Below are 18,981 nucleotides of genomic sequence, written 5' to 3'. Positions count from 1 at the left end.
GTTGTCCCCAAATAAACCACTGTTTATAAAGATCCTTCCCCACAAAAACCAACTACATATGGCATAATGTGAGGGAGGCAATCTTATAGCCACAAGCTGCATTTTAAAAATAATGTCCCCAATGACCACAGGAATGATATCTGGTAATGTAATAGTATTATCAGAACAGATGCAGCTGGAGTATTTGGCTCCTGTGGTTTCTTTATAGTGGGTTTCAAAGTGTGACACAGGTGCCTTAATCTTAACACACAACCCTTAGATGAAAATTTCACAGTGGGATACCACTTGGCACAATGTTCAAGCAATTAGGTCAAAATTTTAGTCCACTGAATGGAAATTTTCCACTTCATTCAGCTCTTCATGTTTGCAATAAATGGACAGAGATTCATCTCAATTTTGTGACTTTTTTTCTATGACAAGTTCAAGAACCTCTCATCATTCATTGTTAACTTTTTGGAGTTGCATTTGGTGGAGAATATCATTGTACAAAATACGATATCCCATTATCATGAAATTGTTACCTGTTACCTATAACAGACAATTTCACTTAAGGCCAAGTGTATTCATGAGAGGAATTAATACAAAATTCTGGCACAGCATTGCTAAAACATATTCACAGAACCATTATATCTATGATGGGCTGGTCCATGTGCTTCATTACTTTGTACCATGTAGCAAATGGGAAGGGGTTTAACAACGTTTAGAATCCTGCACAGATCCAAGACAATAATTATATGTGTATTTTACTTTAGAGAAGGGTTGTAATCTAGGAAGCCTTTTTGCACTTAAGCAAAAAAAAAAAAAAAAAAAGCAACAGCTCAACAGGTACAGATCTCATCTCCCCTGAGATGGTACAGTCAAAGCTGCCACTTGCCCAATGTAAAACTTAGGGCCAAAACAGGATGAAGAGAAGGATGGTGAGGATTTATTATTGAGTTCAACCTATAAAGTCCTAACCTGGAGTCGGTAGCTTCTCCAACTGTATCAGATGAGTGAAGGCAAAACGGATTAAAAAAACAAAAAACCCACCATTACCGAAGAACGACTTTATAAGGAAACGATGAAAAGCCATCGTGACTTCTACCTCCAAGGATTCTCCGCACGCCGGTTGCGAAAAAGGAATCTTAACACAAAACGTTCTGTCCCTGTTACCCATTCGGTGTGTCAACTGGGAACTCGCACCTCCAGCAGGTGGTGGAGTTTCCCGCCCTCGCTGTTCTTCTGAAGTCGCGATGGCAAGGGGGAGTTTCGGGGCGGCACGACGGTATCGCCTGGAGCTACGGCACGGCAGCGAAGGATCGCCCCGCCCCAACTACCGTACTCTGACGCGAAGGTGAGGAACTGCGCGCAGCGGCGTAGGTAGCTCCGAGTTAATCATTGTCCCGCAGGCAGGAGTTGCTTCGCTAGCTCTTCTGGCAGCCCCTCCTTGCGGCTCGGAGTCTCCACCTCCGCGGAGCGTTGGTGACCCGCCTGCTTTTTTTTTTTTTTTCCTCCCCCTTCCTCTTTTCCCTGCTAACGATCTTCGGTCGAGAGAGCTTCCTGCCTGGCGGATCGTCTAATTTCAGCCTGGGCTTTCGGCGCGCTATCTGGCGGAGCTCTTTGACCCGGGTCGCTGGCCGCATTTTGGGAAATCGGGTGAGTTTTCCCCCCTCTCTTCCCCAAAAGGAATTCGGGAGAGCCGCCCCTTTCGCGGCTGGGTTCGGATCCGATCCGCCAAAGTTCCCAGCTCCCTCTTTATAGGTGCACCGCAGCCGGATTAGGAGGGTCAATGCAGGCTCTTTATTACGATTAAGAGGATTTGCTTCCATCTTTCTTCCTGCCGCCCCTTTCTCTTGGCATCGCTGCATCCCCGACGAACGCAGGTGGTTTCCCTGCGTCCTTGCCGCCCTAGTGGACACCTCCTTTTCCAGGAATTATTCAGAGTCGCTGCTCTCTGCAGTACCTTTACCAGCCCACGCGGAAATCGCTTTGTGCTGTTACCTTTACGCGCGCTTGATGACCCGTTAGGGAAGGCGTGAACTTTTTTTTTTTTGTCCTCTCTTGCATTTGGTTCGTAGTCTCGAAATCAAAGTTACTTCCCGCGCGTCCGGAATTCTTTAGACAGCTGTTGCTTCCACATCCGCACGGAGCTGGGGAACCTTACGAAGAGGGCGTAAAAGTACAGTATTGAATTTCCTGATTTTTGGTTGGGAAACTTTTGTCTATCCATATCTTTGATTTAAAGCGCTGCCGAAAAGGAACGTGGGCGCTTTAAATAAAAGTTGATCGATCACTTAACGTATTTGATGAACAAAATTCTCTGAACAAGCTGCAGATCCGTGGAATTTGGAAGGATTTTCCCCTTCAAAGTTGATATAGGATCACCGGCTAGTTTCTTTCAAATCCTCCCCCCCCCTCCGTTTCCAAATTGGTTTCCTCCAGGTTGAGTTGGGGCTACAACTCCCAGAATTCCCAGGATTGCCATATATTTGAAAAAAGAGCTTCATAGTGGTCAGGAGCATAGGAATCGAGGCGTTCGATTGTCGTGGATCAATTAATATGAACTAAATCTATGTAGTAACGCTAGCAGTGGCTGTTTCCAACAACAACAATAAATAATTAGATGAGGCTAAAAAAATTGGACTGGAGGGGACACTTGATAGTTTGTTAATCTGAAGATAATATAAAGAACATTTGAGAGGGAGGAGGGAGGGGAGTGCTTAGAACTGAAAATTGCAATTCTCGATGTCTCCTGCTGTTCAGGAATGTTGTTGTGTCAGATCCGTGCAGACATGTGTTTGCAATCCCTTCTATGAAACAACCTGATCAGTAGCTCTGAAAATCACCTCTTGCCTGCCTGGAAACCAGTTCCCATCTTGAACCAGCCAGTCTGGGTTGCTTCTGTTTAATGCAGGGACTCTCAATCCAAGAATTTATTTTAAGGACGTGCAAGTAGGGAAAATATGGGTTTGCACTTCAGGTTAAGATATAACAACCCTTTGGGGCTCAGCATGAATGATTGGAGTTTATAAACCCAAGTTATACTGTAGCCTAGACAATTGCCACTTTATTTAGCTAATAGTGATTAAGCCATAGTTTAGCATGTAAAATAAAGCTCTTCTATTAGTGCATGGATGTATTCCGGTATTTATTATGTTACATAGAATTCTTCATTAAATGTAATCAGTCCTGTAAATGTTGTTGTTCTCATTTAGATACTAATTTAAGGAAAAGAATTGTATGGAACAAATTGAAAATGATGAATATAAATGCAAGGGCATGGCAGTAATTTCTGCAAGCAATCAAATGCTTGCAAACGGAACAATGCTGAATTAAATTATTTTAATAAGATAATCTCTGGGTTAAGTGGTATTTCACAAGCATGTCCACAGTTTTCTTGACAGCAGTATGGAAATCAGTTCCCTTGGATTTGGGGGGACAATGTTTTGTGTGTAGGGTAGGGCGTTGTTATCTTTGCAAACCAGGGATTTCCTATCCTGTCTAAGTAGAGGCCTGATTTTACCTTATTTAGTTTCTGAGATCAGCCAAGGTAAGGTTAGGTACTGTCAAGCTTTTGTCCTCATGGCTGGCCTCACCCTACTTTTCTGAGAGAATACAAAACCTAGTCTTGGGGCTTTCACTTGGGTGTTCTTGAATAAGTATATCATCATTACTCTATTATATTATCAATGAAATATGTTTTACAATTACTTGTCAATAGATAGGTTTGCAAAGTGTGTAAAATGGTGACTGGTAATTTTAGTAAAAGTGCTTTTCAAAAGGCAAGTGGACTTTCTTGGATTTTTTTTCCCTTGAAAATGTTTTGCTTCTCATCCAAGAAGCTTCTTCAATTGAGTATTTTAGTTTAGAATAGTACAATGGTAAAAAATCTTAGGCTTAGATGAAAAAGAAAATATTAAATTCAAATCTCGGGTATGCTATGGACACATTTGCTGAATGGACCCATGTCAAGCCATAATGTGATTTATTTGCTTTGGTATAATACAATGCATGAATCTAACCATTGTGGTTTGATATGAACCATTTATGGTATACTCTGGCTTGCAGATCAAATTATGACTGACTGAGCATTTATGATCAGTAAACTTATGTAAAGCATGGGTTAGTATAATATGTAGATTAGCCATTGGATGGATTCATACAATGAAACAAACTATAATATGGATTGTTTGATTTTGGGTGTGTCAGTTCCCAAACTATTTTCCTGCTAATAAAGATAGAGCTTTCTGGACCCGTTTCCTGCCTAACAGGGCATGGTAAGGTCTGACATCTTCTTAGTTATGATGCATAAACTTGCTTGTAGTATGCCTCTGGCCACTTAAGTTTACTTTTATTCTCAAACTGTACAATGAAAAAAATCTGATTCACAGTACTATAACTAATTAGGGGGGAAACCTTTATTAACCCTGATCTTTAGACCTAAACCATGCAATATTTCAATGTTAAAATGCACTATTAATTTGATCGTCTGAATTTTATTCTGGATTGTATTAATGCTGAATACAACAGTAGAAAGGAGAGCCTTAATTGTTAGTAGGATTTGAAACAACACTGTATTTGGCATCAAAGAAAGGTGAAGGGATGTAGCTGCTAAGTTCAGCTGCTGTTTTAGAAACATTGTCCTTGTGAGATGCCTTCCTCCTACTGCACTAGCTAAATGAAGTTCAGATCAAATGAAGCTTTGAAAACATTGTGCATAGCAATCTCATGAAAGAGTATAACTATTCCTTTTGCTTTATCTGGTTATTTATTTACTTATTTGCTATCCCACCTTTATTTCTCAAATCAAGACAGCAAACATATCCAAAACACCTTCCTCTTCCCATTTTCCTCATAACAGCAACCCAGTGAGGTGATTTGGGCTAAGAGTGAGTGACTGGCCCAAGACCACCCAGCTGGTTTTCCTGGCTAAGGCAGGACTTGAACTCACAACCTCCCACTTTCTAGCCTGGTGCCTTAACCACTAAACCAAACTGGTTATAAAACTAATACAAGCTTATGAAAGGGTTCTTTAAGATAATGGGGAGAATGAATATATATATATATATATATATATATATATATATATATATATATATATATACACACACACATACATACATACATACATACATACATTGCTTACTGGTGTACACCGCTTAGAGAGTGATTGCACTTAAAGCGGTATATAAGTCTCATAAATAAATAAATAAATAAATAAGAATAAGGCAAAGCAAAATATGTATTAAAATGCAAAGTAAGGTAAAAGTGGTGAACTCTTGATCCTTGGTGATTACATGGACATGAGTAACAGCATGGTACTGCTTTGGCATTAGTATCTTCTCCAAATTTAGACTACAGCCTGCCCTTTTCTGGTGATTTCCCAGCCAAGGATTACTCCGGTTAGGGTTAGCCTGCTTTGGTTTTTCTAATGCCAGGCAGTAAGTTTAGGGTTGAACACATCTAAAATGCAAAATAAATGTTCAAATATTGTAGGTTCACCTTTTTTTTAAAGAAAAGACAAGGGTTAATTGTGATATGAGGCATCCCTGATTGTAGGAAACCCAGGGGGAAAAGCAACTGTGTTGTAATACTGTAAAGATTTTTTTACAATTTAAAGCAGATCCCTTAATACAGTACTAAGAAACTTGGTTCTACCCCTTTCTCTGAGAATATGAAAGCACTTAGTGATTTTATTATCTTTGCATCAGTCTTGTGGGGTAAATTAAGTTATAAAAGAGTTGTTTGCCTAAGGCTGCCTAGAGACCACATGGCATTAAAATTAGGTGAGTTGTGTTCAAAGCTAACCTCTGTTGCAAAAATCCAACTGATTACTATAATAGGTAAGTTGTTTTTCCCTTCCAGCTGTTGACTCATAAGAAGATAAGGAGTCAGTTAATTCTCACATGTAGTTGTAAAGGTAGATCTATTACAGTAGATATGCTGTATTCCACTGATTTTCTCAAGATGTTAACAGAGGTATCAAAAAAGAACTTTGCTTTTCCAAGAAAGGACAATATTCCCTTCCTAGGATACACATTTACTCTTTGTGCAATACATTTTTCCAGCCTGTACAGCCACCTCCCTTATATGGATTAAAGACTTAATCTTGGGCTTGATACAAGCATGTACTCACAGCACAAGCTCTCTCCACGGAACATCCAGGAATGGCCTGGATTTAACGAGGTTAACTCAGCAAAAATAAGAGCGCTAACGCAGATGGTTTGTAGAGTGGGTGTGCGTGGGGAGCTGACACTGGAATTCCAGATAGGCTGGGGTGCTTGCTGCTACAGCTGTGGGAATAAAACTTTGACCTCTGCTGCATTCTAATTTAAAATGTGCTGCTCCATCACACTTTTCTGTTCAGTTTTTTTCTCCTTCTTGGGCACTAAGTAGCTTGGGTGAGAATGGGAAAATGAGTTGATATAGGAAACAGCGTTGAATGCATTTTCAGTATTTTCACTGCAGAAATATGATTCTTGGGGATTTCGTCCTTTACTTATCATATTCAATAAAGCATATGCCCATCATCAACACTAAGGCAGTGTTTTCAACCTAAGCAGCTTTAAGGTGAGTGGACTTCAACTCCCAGAATTCTACAAACAGCATGCTGGCAGGGGAATGCTGGGAGTTGAAGTCCATTCATCTTAAAATACCTGAGGTTAGGAAACACTGCCTTAGTTGATGATGGGCATTTGCTTTACTGAAAATGTGTTTTACTAAGATATTCTATTTTTAATCTTTCTTGCCTTTTACTGTTTCCTTCTTTGCAAAGTCCAGATGTAGTAAAAGGCAAGGAGAGATAAATGGATGTGTTGGGATGGAAATTCCAGGCAAAAGGAAATGAGCAATACAGAAGCCATTTTATTTTTGTTAATACCGGTAGAAGCCTATTAACAATATTCTTGTTAATACAATCTGCAAATTGTCAGATTAGAAACTTGCCTTTAAACACATGCGCTCTCTCTCTCTCTCTCTCTCTCTCTCTCTCTCTCTCTCTCTCTCTCTCTCTCTCTCTCTCTGACACACTTACACAGAGAGAGAGAGACAAATCAGAAGCACGTATTGCAAAGGAAGGCCATGTTAATCTATGGTGACCAAAAATCACGATCCTGGCAACCCCTTTCACATTAAAATATTTTATTAAAAAATGAATTACAGTTGTGCTTTGCACATGGGCAATCTGCTCAGCTCCCAGTGGCCATATTTGCAGGACATTTTCATAATCCATTCACTCCCACATTGCTCTTTTTTGTTAATATGACTGCTAAGCAAACAACAAGTTGTTTGAACCATAATTTGTTGCAGCCCAAGCCAGGATTACAAATTGCAGTTCTGGGTTTAAGAAATCATGGCTGGCTTTGAAGCAACAAATCCAGAGCTTGCATTTGGACATATGCAACCTAAGCTGAATCTTATTAAGACAACATACAGTATGCCTATGGTGTAGTGATCATATTTGTGGAGAAGGGCAACATTTATTAATCTTGGCTTGTTTTATATGCAGTACAAGTATGCACTGTAAGGCAAAACAAAGTAAACCACGTGATGGCTTAACCGAGCTAACATTAGCTATGGGGTGGTTGGGACCCATTTTTTTCTGTAGAGATCAGTATGTTAGCCGTTAACTGTCTTGCTTTCGTCATCTGCAGATGGGCCTTCAGTCTGAAACTGCTCTGGGAATCTGTTCTTCACAGAATTGTTGGGTGACTCCTGATGAGCTCATTTTACTTTGGAAAGCAGCTGCCTCACAAAAATACCAGCTGTGCCATTTAAATCGCCTGACAGACAAGCCTCATTGAATCTACAGTCACACCCTGTGTGTATTACCAGTCTGCAAGCATGAGCATGCTTCTAGTACAACACTGCCACACAGAAGCACTTATGATGTACATCCATTAGGGTTTCTGGTTCTGAGTTATAAAAATCCAGCCGACCTTAAAGCAGCAAATAGAATTTTCCTTATCTTTTTCCTGCTTTCTAGTGGCCATCCAGATTTTTGTAGACCATATATGGAATTACTGATATCTGTTCACTTAGCTCGTATGGTACAATGGAAACCTCAGAGCAACAGTGTGTCCAAAACAAGAACTGGCCAAACTGTAAATAATGAATGTGAGCTTTTCAACATCTATTTTTAATTATGGAGCTCTACAGTATCAGATTCTATAAGCCACATGTTCAGTTATATAGAATGGTTATAATTGTGAATTATGACTTATTTTCCCTGGCAACTGTACCAGGATAGTATGTACACTATCCAGAACACAGACTAGTGTGTTCAATCATTCATAGTCTAAGTTGGATTTGGTTTTTAAATCTTTGTAGTCTGGGTATCAACAATCTGCTTTATTTCATCTAATGAAATGTTTTCTTTATATTGTGAATTGGGAACTCTGATCATCCATTGGAGGTTTTTTTGAGGGCCAACCCAAACTGGAATCAGTTTGAAATTGGGCTTTCCTATACCAATTTTATGGACTCTCCTACAACTCAGAGTCCAGAGTGTTCCCATCATAGTTTAAGAAGTTAAATATTTGTTTTTCTATCTTAACCGCTTTTCCCTGAAGAATATGTTAATATTTTACAGTTGCAACTATTGATTTCTGTTGTCTGGGATCATTATTTATAGAGGCTTGAATTATTATTATAATGCATGCCATATTTTTGGATAGTATTTGTAATTTTATTGTTGTTTTACAATTGATTTTATGAATCACTATAGGCTGGTTTGATTGGGAGTGACAAGGATACAATTGGGTTGAGATATTCTGAGTTAGTTATTTATGGGCCTCTCAAGGGAACCTTGCAAATCCAACTCAGGTATTCCTCATAAAGATTAGAACTGGCAGGCTTCTCTTGGACATGAATGGCGGGGAAAAGCTCCGTTTAATCCTAGTGTCAGGCGAGTCTTCACCCTAGTCTCTTGCTGGCTAGGAGTAATAGATGGTGGAGTTTACATCTGAAGGACTCTAGATTGGGAAAAGCAGCTTTTAGTCTTTCTGCTACAGTATAACACTCAGTGGATATTTATGTACTGTTTTGCATTTCTTCATGGAGAACATCTCTGAGATTGTTCATGGTAATTATCTTATGTTTTAAAATGTGTAATTGAAAGTTACGCACTGAAGAATTCCTGCACTGGTTTCCAGTATGTGCATAAACCCTCTTATGCAGCCAGTACCAACATGCGATTCAGTGCAATAATTCTTTTAGGAACTATATTGAAAAATGTTGTTTGCAGTCCAGAGTAGAGAGCAAAATATATTGAAGTGCACTTTTTAAAAATGTTGGGAGAAATCCCTTTTAATAATCTGGCCGAAGTTGTCTGTTGATTGTACCTTTGACTTACTTATCTTTTAGGTTAATTTTTGTAGATTAAATTACATTTTCACAATTAGGCATTTTTGTGCTTTTGAAATTTGCAGTTACAGTATTTTCTCCTCCTCAGGCTCTGCCAAAAAAAGAAGTTACATTATGTTCTCTTAGGATCTTATAGGATTATAGATAGACCAGCTTTACCACCCAAGGGACTTTTAGAGATTTAGGATGATAACTCCAACTATTGTGATCCAACATTTTGGGAGGGAACAAGTTAGTGGAATATGTTTGTTTATAATTTCCCATTTTGCTTTAATATGTTTGTTTATAATTTCCCATTTTGCTTTAAGGCAGGAATCATCATTTGTTCCTTGTAGATTAATGATTCTACGTCTGTATATAATTATACATATTGTACAAATGTTCAAAAGAAACAAGGTATGTAAAATAAAATCATCTACGTTAGTGAATCAAGATGCATGTTACAATGGCTGGTAGTATCAAACTAAAAATGTTTCAACAGGTTGTATATTTCTATAATTTTCTCTTAATGAAGAAACAGGTACTTCAAAGATTCTCTGGTCAGCTGATATCCTTCAAAGATGGCCTTCCCCGTCAGTCAAACCAACTTTTAAAAAATGACTTTTTAAAATCAAATGACACAAAATGGATCCATTAATCTTTCTAATGAAAAGATTAATTTATTTAACATATACTTTGGATTTCAAATGTCTAATTCTCCCTCCATCCCTCCAAATTTTCTAGCTTGTTTTGATTTTTCATTGAAAAGCAAAGAACAACATACAGTATTTTATCCATATGATATTTATTTTAAAGTTTTTTAATGCTAAACTAGAAATATCCCGGTGGTTAGGAAAAAAATATTAGCAAAGACAGCTTTGCCATCTGAGTGGTGAGCTATTTGAGTATATTAGGATAGCATTGTACAAATAACATTAGATATGGTGACATTGATGTAGCTGGTGGAAGGAGTGTTCAGTAAACCCTTCAGAATGGCTTGTTCTGTGTGTGTCAGAAGTTTGGGTTTCCACTGCAACAGGTGGCCTTTGAGATAGTTCCTGCCTTCAGCTTATGTCTCTGTGTTGTGAAATGCATAGGATAATTGATTTAGGGACGGACAATCCTTTTTAGTCTAGGTTCAGCTTTATTTTTTTAATAGTGTGTTTCTATAACCCCCTTCTGTCAGGTCAGTCTACTTCACATCGCTTTTTATTTTATTTTATTCCGTTTGTAATCTGTTCTCTGCTCTATTCCACTGTAATTCTGAGTGGCATACAATGGATAAAATTTAAAATAATACAGTCCGTGCTGTACAAAAAGAAACTTCCAGGCAAAACGAAAACTACCAGCCATGTTTTCATACATCAAACAATCTATAAGAGACTCATCAGCCCTCATTTTAGGGATCTTCCCCCATGTATTCAGCATTGAGCTCCCTGGGACTGTCAGGCTGTGCATGTGATAATCAAAGGCTGAGAATTGCTGTTGGGGTAAAATAAAATTTAATCTAAGTACAGGTAGTCCTCAATGTACAACCGTTCATGTAGTGAGCATTCAAACTTACAATGTACTAAAAAAAGTTATGAACATTTTTTTACACTTACGATCATGGTCACATGATCAAACTTTGGACGCTTGGCAACCGACATGTATTTATGATGGTTGCAATGTCCCGGGGTCATGTGGTCACTTTTTGCCACCTTCTGTCAATGGGAAATCCAGATTTACATAACAACTGTGTCACTAACCTAACCACTGCAGTGATTCACTTAACTATTGCAGGGGAACGGGGGGGGGGATTCATTTTGGGCTCAATTGTGGTCGTAAGTCGAGGACTGCCTGAAGTTGTTTCCAAAACGAGAGGGACTGAAATCTGCAGATTTTGACTGCTTAAAAATAAAAGAGCAACTGAAATGAAAAAAAAAGCGAAGCATCCTTTCGTGATATATTTAGATGCAAACCCTAAGGAAAGAATGTGTGTATGGGATTATGCATAGCTGGGAAGGGAGCAGTTGAGTAAGATTCTGGGACCCAGAGTGTTTGCTAATTGTGATAGCGGGTGAGTGGCTAATCTGCTCAGTGAATTTCCAAAGATCAGAAAGAGTTCAGGGAATGTCCTGCTAGAGGTGGTACTTAAAAGATTCTAAAAATTCCCTTGGGCCATTTGTTCTCTGATGTAGTACAGAGGTGTTTTAAGGACTTAAGCCCCATTGTACTGAACATTGCTCAGCAATACATCATTTGTTTGAAAGTCATTTGTTTGAAGCTGTTTGTAGTTGCGAAAGATTGCAGTTGCAATAAGTGAGGCCAAGTCTGTGGTCTATATGTAGTCTTCCCAAGGCCCCAGCCTACAGAAGGATCAGTAAAAATATTTAGTTTGAATCTCAGGACAAATATAAACAATGCTTTGAAAAATCTGCTGCTGCCGCCTGAGGGTATGGAAATGTAAAGCTAGCTTAATCATCAAAGAATTAGGATTAAAAAAATACTTAAGGTGAAAGAGCATTGGAAACAAAGAAAACTTTATTAATATGAGATATAAACAAAACATTGGAATAGTTTTTGTGAATAGAAAGAGTGCTAAATTAGTAATCTAGATGTGAGTGAAATGATGAATCATTAAAAATGTGTGAAGTTGTATTTGTCTACCATGAGGTAAACCCTATTAAATTTAATGGGTTTTAGTCCCAGGTACATGTATATCAAACTGCAGCTTTCCAATGCAATACTAAATATATTGGCTTGGATCATGCAAAATATATAACTGAAATCATGCAAATCCTATAATGGTTTAGGTCGGATGTATTTTCCCAGCCATTATGGTCTACAAATGGTTGGTTGTGTGACTCAGCAAGCTACATGAACCATCCAGTTGTGGTTTATTTTATAAACTATGGTTTACTATGTGTAATTTAAGCAATTGATTCAGAAGTAAGTCCCACTGAATATAATTGGAGATATTTCCTAATGATTGATTTTTATTGCAGCCTAAAATTATTTATAGTCCCTTATACCTTTGATATTTAATAAAGTTTTCAGTGAAGTTTACAGAATGAAAATGTACTAAAATGTACACTCAAACATATGGAAAATTGGCCATTCATATCATCCCTTGAGTCATGGAAACGCTATTGTACAGTTTGCCAGTGCTATTCTTTCCTTCTCTTGGCCTCGGCAGATCAGAGGTAAAAGAAAAGATTCCTGCACCTTTAATAGTAAGGAGAAGTGGGAATTGAAACAGGTATAGTTTGGCATGCAAGTGGCACCTGCTGAAATTACATTACTACTAAAATTGCAGAGCCCTGGACCATTAACATCTAGCCACCCCATCCTGGCAAGCCATATCCCGGTTGATTTTGGGCTGAGTCTTTGGTGAGTTCAAATTAGACTTAGGACATAATTGGCATTCATACTTAGTGGCTGCCAGAAGCAAGCACCAGGCTTTCTTCTTTGTAAAGGAACTGTGGTTAGATGCCAACATCACTGATACTTTGATTGCCTATCACCAAAGAGACTTGCCAGAAATCTGGGAGCTTCAAGAAGACCATTGACCTCCTTTTTAATGTGAAAGAGGATAGAGGTTAGGGAACCTTTGCTTTTGCTTACTGAAGAGTTTGGGCTGTGTTTGTTCAGAAAAGGGGAACAGCAGGTGTGAGAGCTTCCTTTGTTCCATAGAATCAGCCGTAACAAAGCAAGCCAGGAGCTTCCTAGAAACCAACTTCACTTGTCCAATTTTTAAAATCGAGGTTGGATCCAGTTCGGGCAGGGATTTTATAAATGTTAGCCCAACCCTTATGGCAAATGTTAAAGGGAATGAAAACTACGGGAAAGAGGCCCTATTTAATAAAACTGTAGAACAGAGGTTCTCAACCTTGGCAACTTTAAGACTTGTGGACTTCAACTCCCAGAATTCCTCAGTCAGCTTCTGGGAGTTGAAGTCCACAAGTCTTAAAGTTGCCAAGGTTGAGAACCCCTGCTGTAGAAGGTGAAAAGAAAAATTGCCTTGTACTGTTCTGTTTTGTTGTAAAAAAAAAAGGGGGGGGAGTTGTGATTTTGTATTACCTTGGATATTTCCAGATGAATGATTTGCAGGGGTTGCACAATGAAGTTGTGCAGCTACTTTCTCTTTTCCCATTAAAGAAAGGAGAATCTGGAGTAATTCTTCCTTTTATGTGGGGAAAAAAGAAAAGTGGAAGAAATAGGAAACACAAGGTTACAAAAGGAGTGTTGTCTGACTCCCTATAAAACTGTCTAATGAGGCAAAGGGGGGATTTTATAGCAAAAAGCAACTTCTGGAGCCTTTCTAGAAGAATGTAATATTGTGGGAGTTATTGGCTGGTTCATTGGCATTCAGTAGCATTAACATACAGGCTCTCAGTTGTGAATGTTTATAACAGGTGTCAAACTCAATTTCATTGAGGGCCGCATCAGCATTCGGTTGCCCTCGGGGGGACACGGGGGTTTGGCCAGGGTGGGTGCGGCCTACTGGATGGGCATGGATGGAGTGGGTGTGGCCTACTGGGTGGGCATGGCCAGCTCTACATTGTTCGCATCAAGGGTGCCTGTGGGGGCCTGGGCAGGAGTGGGACAGATCTGAGGGTCTTTGGCAGAAGGGGGTGGAACCGGGGCAAGTGCCAAGGCATGGTCCATTTCTTCATTCCTCACAAAGGGTGACACCTCCCCAGCATGTACCCAGGGGGTGGGGCCGACACAACAGGGGCTGGTTCCTTGGTGTTTCTAGACGGCCTTGTGGAGCTAAGATTGAATGCGTTTCAGCATAGATGGCCACCACAAAATTGTACATTGGCTCCTGGCTGGCCTGGGCCAGGGCCAAGGCAGCAGGGGCCATTCCCTCACTGTTTCTAGGTTGGCTTCGCAGGCCACATAAAACCACTTCGTGGGCCGCATCCGGCCCCCCGGGCCTTGTGTTTGACATGTCTGGTTTATAAATTTGCATAGGATGCCCTAAATAAGGTGGAGAATAAATTGCCTGTAACATTCAGCTGTGCAGTAAAGCAGATGTTGCAATTTTGTAGAGCAGGAGAGATGTAGTAATACGTACTGTACTTGCCCACATAGTGAGAGGTTGATTTTTAAGCAGCCATAGTACTGTAAGTGGTCATCTAACTTTAACCAGTGAGAATACTAAGAGATTTTTAATTTACCATTTAATTAAGTAAAACTATACAGTACAATACTTTATGCTGCAGCCCCTTATTTGATCAAACCTCAAATTAAGCTACTTATCCCCTAGGGTTGTTAGGGAAGTCCATTTTGCCTAATTTGCCTCCATCTCACCCTAATGTTGGCTTCAACTCTTGCCATAGATTCTGTGGCCCTTGGAAGCCAATTTAACAAAATGCGGCTTCAGAGATTTGCCCACATTATCAGTCCCCATGTAGTTCTCCTTGTGGGGCACAGAGCAGCTTTTGAGGAAGATGTCAGTCAAACATCATCCGAAGGACAATTGCAGTCCAATCACACACACATGCCACCCAACTTTTGTGGCAGGATTTTTTTTAATTAAAAAAGCTCTAGTTAAAATTACATAGCATTAAAAGTTCACATAATTGATTCAGTGCAGCTGGCAAAGGATCAGTGATTGGCTGCACCTGTTTATTGAAGTCATATCCTTTTTTTTGTCCCCATTTAATGCTGAAATAGACATTGGGTGATGAGTGGACAGTTGCTGGGTCCTTCTGGTCTCTGTTCAGTTTAAGCTCTGTTGTAATGAGCTCTTGGAGGTTCTGCATTTGATTTCTGGGTCCCGAAGTATGCCTTGAAGTATTCCCAAGCTTGTTTTTCTGCCTTAGGGAAGAAATGGAAAGGAATTGGTTTCCATCTGAAGATGGAGTCCATCAGAATAATTTCCTAAATAACTAAAAAGTCGTTTGGTCCAAGATTTATAAATCCTGATTTTTGATTCGGATTCCATCAAGAATCTTCTTAATGGAAAATTACTGTTCTGTCAGAATGGTTCCTAGGTGTGTTATGAGCCAATCTCCACTGTCCCCATTGTGTGTTTTCTAAGGCTGTGGTCACTTGCATGCTGCCTGAAATAATGACTCTCTTAATGATGATGTTTGGAAGGCAAGTTCCATGTCGAGAAGTAAAGTAAGGTGTGCCAGTGCAATTCACGGAAGAGAGAATTTAAGGTACATTCCACGGTGTTTCATTTTTGTCCATTCTTCCTGTGAGTCATTATTGAGCCCGGCATATTTTGGCTCTGTACACATTTTCTGATTTCTTGCCTAGACTACAAGAATAAGTGCCTGGAATTATACTGACGTTTAATCACAGTGGAGTTAAAATTATAGTGGTGAAATATAAAGCACAACTTTGCTATATATAAAAAGATTGTAGTAATTATTGCTCTACATACATTGTGGATTTAAAAAATTGTGCCACACATATCCCTGCTTTGAATTTCAAAATTGATAAAATGAAATATATGCAGAGAGAATTAATTTGTTGTTGTTGTTAGTTGCGAAGTTGTATCCGACCCATCACGACCCCATGGACAACGTTCCTCCAGGCCTTCCTCTCCTCTACCATCTTCTGGAGTCCATTTAAGCTCATGCCTACTGCTTCAGTGACTCCATCCAGCCACCTCATTCTCTGTCTTTCCGTTCTTCTATTGCCCTAAATTAATTAATATCAGGAAATTATCTGGACAGCTATTTTGTCTTAACTGAGATTCAGTTCAGTTTTTATATTTAATTTACATTTAGAAAACTGGAATAAAGTGTGCCAAGTTAACTTCATGCTATTATCTTTAAAAGCTTCCTTCCCCCACACATTAAAATGAAATTTTGCTAAGGGAAAAAAAACATATTAGGTCGGGTTGTAGCTTTCTTTTTGGCTTTGTGTTGTAATCACAACCGTGATTTAATCAAGAAAACATGCTTGAACAAACTAGACTTTAGTGCGATGCAACAATTTTGGATTTTTTTTTAAATATTCATGTTTTACATGACAGTATATGCATTTGCAATTGTTGCACTAGTTTGGTCTAGTGGTTAAGGCACCAGGCTAGAAACCAGGAGATGGTGAGTTATAATCCTGTTTTAGGCATAAAAACTGGCTGGGTGAATTTGGGCCAGTCTCTGTCTTTCTCTCTCTTTCAACCCAACCCAACCCACCTCACAGAGTGATTATTGCGGGGCAACTAGGAGAAAGAAGGACTATCTGTGTGTGTTTGATGCCTTGAATTACTTATAAAAAAAGGTGGAATGTAAACAAAATTTTTAAAAAAGTAACATCTCACCTTGCTAAATTTTTAGAAAGAAATGAAGGCATTGAGCATTACTAGCACAGCTGACTTTGAGCATGGCCAGAATACTACACATTTGTACTTTATATATCTGAATGTATTCTCCTTATAGTCAATCCCATGAAAGATAAGCTGGTTATTACTGTACTACATCCCCTTACTTTTTTATGAAAGAATACAATACCAGTGAAGAATTATATACAGTCCTAAAACTAACTTTAGGTTTACATCCTGCTGTATTAGCAGGAAAATTCCCTTCCCCCCCCCCAAACACAGCCATTGATAGTTGAAATATATGAGGAATGGCAGCCATTCCTACTGGATTACAGAGATGCTGAGATGGACTACCGTGTTTCCCCGAAAATATGACCTAGCCATAAAATAAGACCTAGCTTATTTTGGGGGTTTGGACTAATATAAGCCCTACCTCCAAAATAACCCCTACTTAAGACCCCCTTCCACTCCGTCCCACCATAGTTTTTTTTGCAGGCCAGATCACGTGCCTCCCCCCGCCTTACCTGCTGACGGTGCTGCCGCTGCGAGTTCAATTTTGCGACTTGGCTAAACTGTTCAGCTGCGGCGGGCTGCAGTTCCCATCAGCTTCAGGAAGCCTGGGCAATGGAAACCTTGCAACTGAAGCAATTCGCTCGCCCGGGGTCAGGTTGGCCATCATGGGAGGCGTGGTCTGTCCCTGTCCTCCAGCTCTGCTGCACGTGCTGGACGAGCCTCCCACGACAGCCAACCTGACCCTGGGCGAGCCGGATTGCTTACAGGGAGAGGCTGCGTGTTGCAGGAGGATGACTGCAAATGGCACGCGTGGATCCCTGCAGCTCCTGGAGGCTGCGAGCACTGCTTTTTGCAACGCTGTTTGGGGCACTGCGTCTGTGTGCACGTTTGCCTCGCTGTTTTCGGTAGTGCTTTGGGGGGATGGTCTATGCCCATTTGCAGCATGGCCACCGTCCAATCATTGTGCCACGCCTCTCAGGAGGCAGTGTCAGCTGCCAGTGCAGTGGCGGGGAAGGCGGAAGCCAATCCCGCCCACCAGATCAGCCTGGCTGGAGTGGGGTGGGAAACCGAGTGGCACAAAAAGCAGCACTCAGCCTCCAGGAGCTGCAGGGATCCATGCGCACCCTTTGCAGTCGTCCTCCTGCAACGCACAGCATCTCCCTGTAAGCGATCCGGCTCGCCCAGGGTCAGGTTGGCCATCACGGGAAGCTTGTCCTGCATGTAGGACCTAGAAAAAAATAAGACACCCCTCCAAAATAAGCCCTAATGGGTCTTTTGGACCTAAAATAAATATAAGACTTGGGCTTATTTTCAGGGAAACACAGTTTGTACTTGCACCTGAGAGTCACGATAAAAACCTGTCCTATTGAATTTCTTTGAACCCTGAAACCACTATGAGTAATAGGCAATGTACAGAGTAATTGATACTGTACTTAGTTCCTTTATCTGCTACTGGTATCACTCTCTGCTGCCCTGGATATATTGGCTGGATTCTTCCAAAGTCAGTAGTTAAGCCTGGTTCTGTTTTTTTTTGGGGGGGGGGGGTTGGGGGAGGGGGATCTTAAGGAGCAAAATGGATGCCTTAAGAGTTGTTGTACATAAGCACAATTTCACACTCTGAAAATCCCAAAGCATTCCAAAAGGGGCTTTTCCCTAGTTTGGGGAGGATTTCAGAATGGACTACATAAGTGGTTCTCAACCTTTTTAATGCCGTGACCCCCAACCGGTCATAAGTCGAGGACTACTCAACCGGTTGTAAGTCGAGGACTACTCAACTGGTGCAGCATCGTTTGCAGAATGGGACTTTTGGCGGGCTCAGCAGGACAGAGACAGCCTGGACAATTCCTATTGCCTTTTGAAAGCCAATAGAATTAGACTCTATTCAAGAGAGTCTATTCTATTGGCTTTCAAAAGCCAATAGAATAAAAGGGAGTAGCACAGCTAAGGAAAAGGGGGAAAAAATGGTGGACTGCGTTGTTTGGCGACCCCCGTGAAATGGTCGTTCGACCCCAAATGGGGTCCCGACCCACAGGTTGAGAATCACTGGACTACATGAACAAAGTTGACCTTTAATCATCTCCCTTATTTTCAGTTCTTCCCACTCTAGTGACTTCCCATCTCCCATGATTTTCTGAAAAGCCACAGATAAGACAAGGTAGTCCTGAGGCCAAATTAAGTTCATTACCTCTAGCTTAATGCAAAGGTGACCCAGAAATACATGCTTGTGGTAGTTGCAATGGTATTTCAGGCATCTTGCTAATATTTGAGTTTCAACCAGCCAGCTATGTCACTAGTAACCACAAAAGCTTTGCACAAAAGCTCCTTTCCGCACAATTCTTAACCAGCCAAGGCTTGCTGGAATTCACTTCAGGTCCTGCTGA

The 18,981-nt window shown here is 40.3% G+C and overlaps 1 protein-coding gene across 10 annotated transcripts in view; it reads left to right on the top strand.

Moving 5' to 3' along the window:
• The first annotated feature begins 889 nt into the window (after window positions 1-889).
• PLEKHG3 (pleckstrin homology and RhoGEF domain containing G3) overlaps window positions 890-18,981 on the top strand; it is a 64,305-nt gene continuing 46,213 nt past the window's right edge. For 3 of the 10 annotated variants that reach the window (XM_039354354.1, XM_039354352.1, XM_039354349.1), the window contains exon 1: window positions 890-1,635. The gene's annotated coding sequence lies outside the window, so the exon portion shown is untranslated. Of the gene's footprint in view, window positions 1,636-1,680; window positions 2,159-18,981 lie in introns of those variants that run through there. The other 7 variants (XM_039354353.1, XM_039354355.1, XM_039354357.1 and 4 more) reach the window with 4 other exon arrangements.

This window comes from Crotalus tigris, unplaced genomic scaffold (genome assembly GCF_016545835.1).
Source record: "Crotalus tigris isolate CLP2741 ecotype Arizona unplaced genomic scaffold, ASM1654583v1 scf7180000018550.1270297659:1495590, whole genome shotgun sequence".
In the NCBI taxonomy this organism is placed as follows: Eukaryota; Metazoa; Chordata; class Lepidosauria; order Squamata; family Viperidae; genus Crotalus; species Crotalus tigris.
This window is presented reverse-complemented; position numbering and strand designations above follow the sequence as displayed.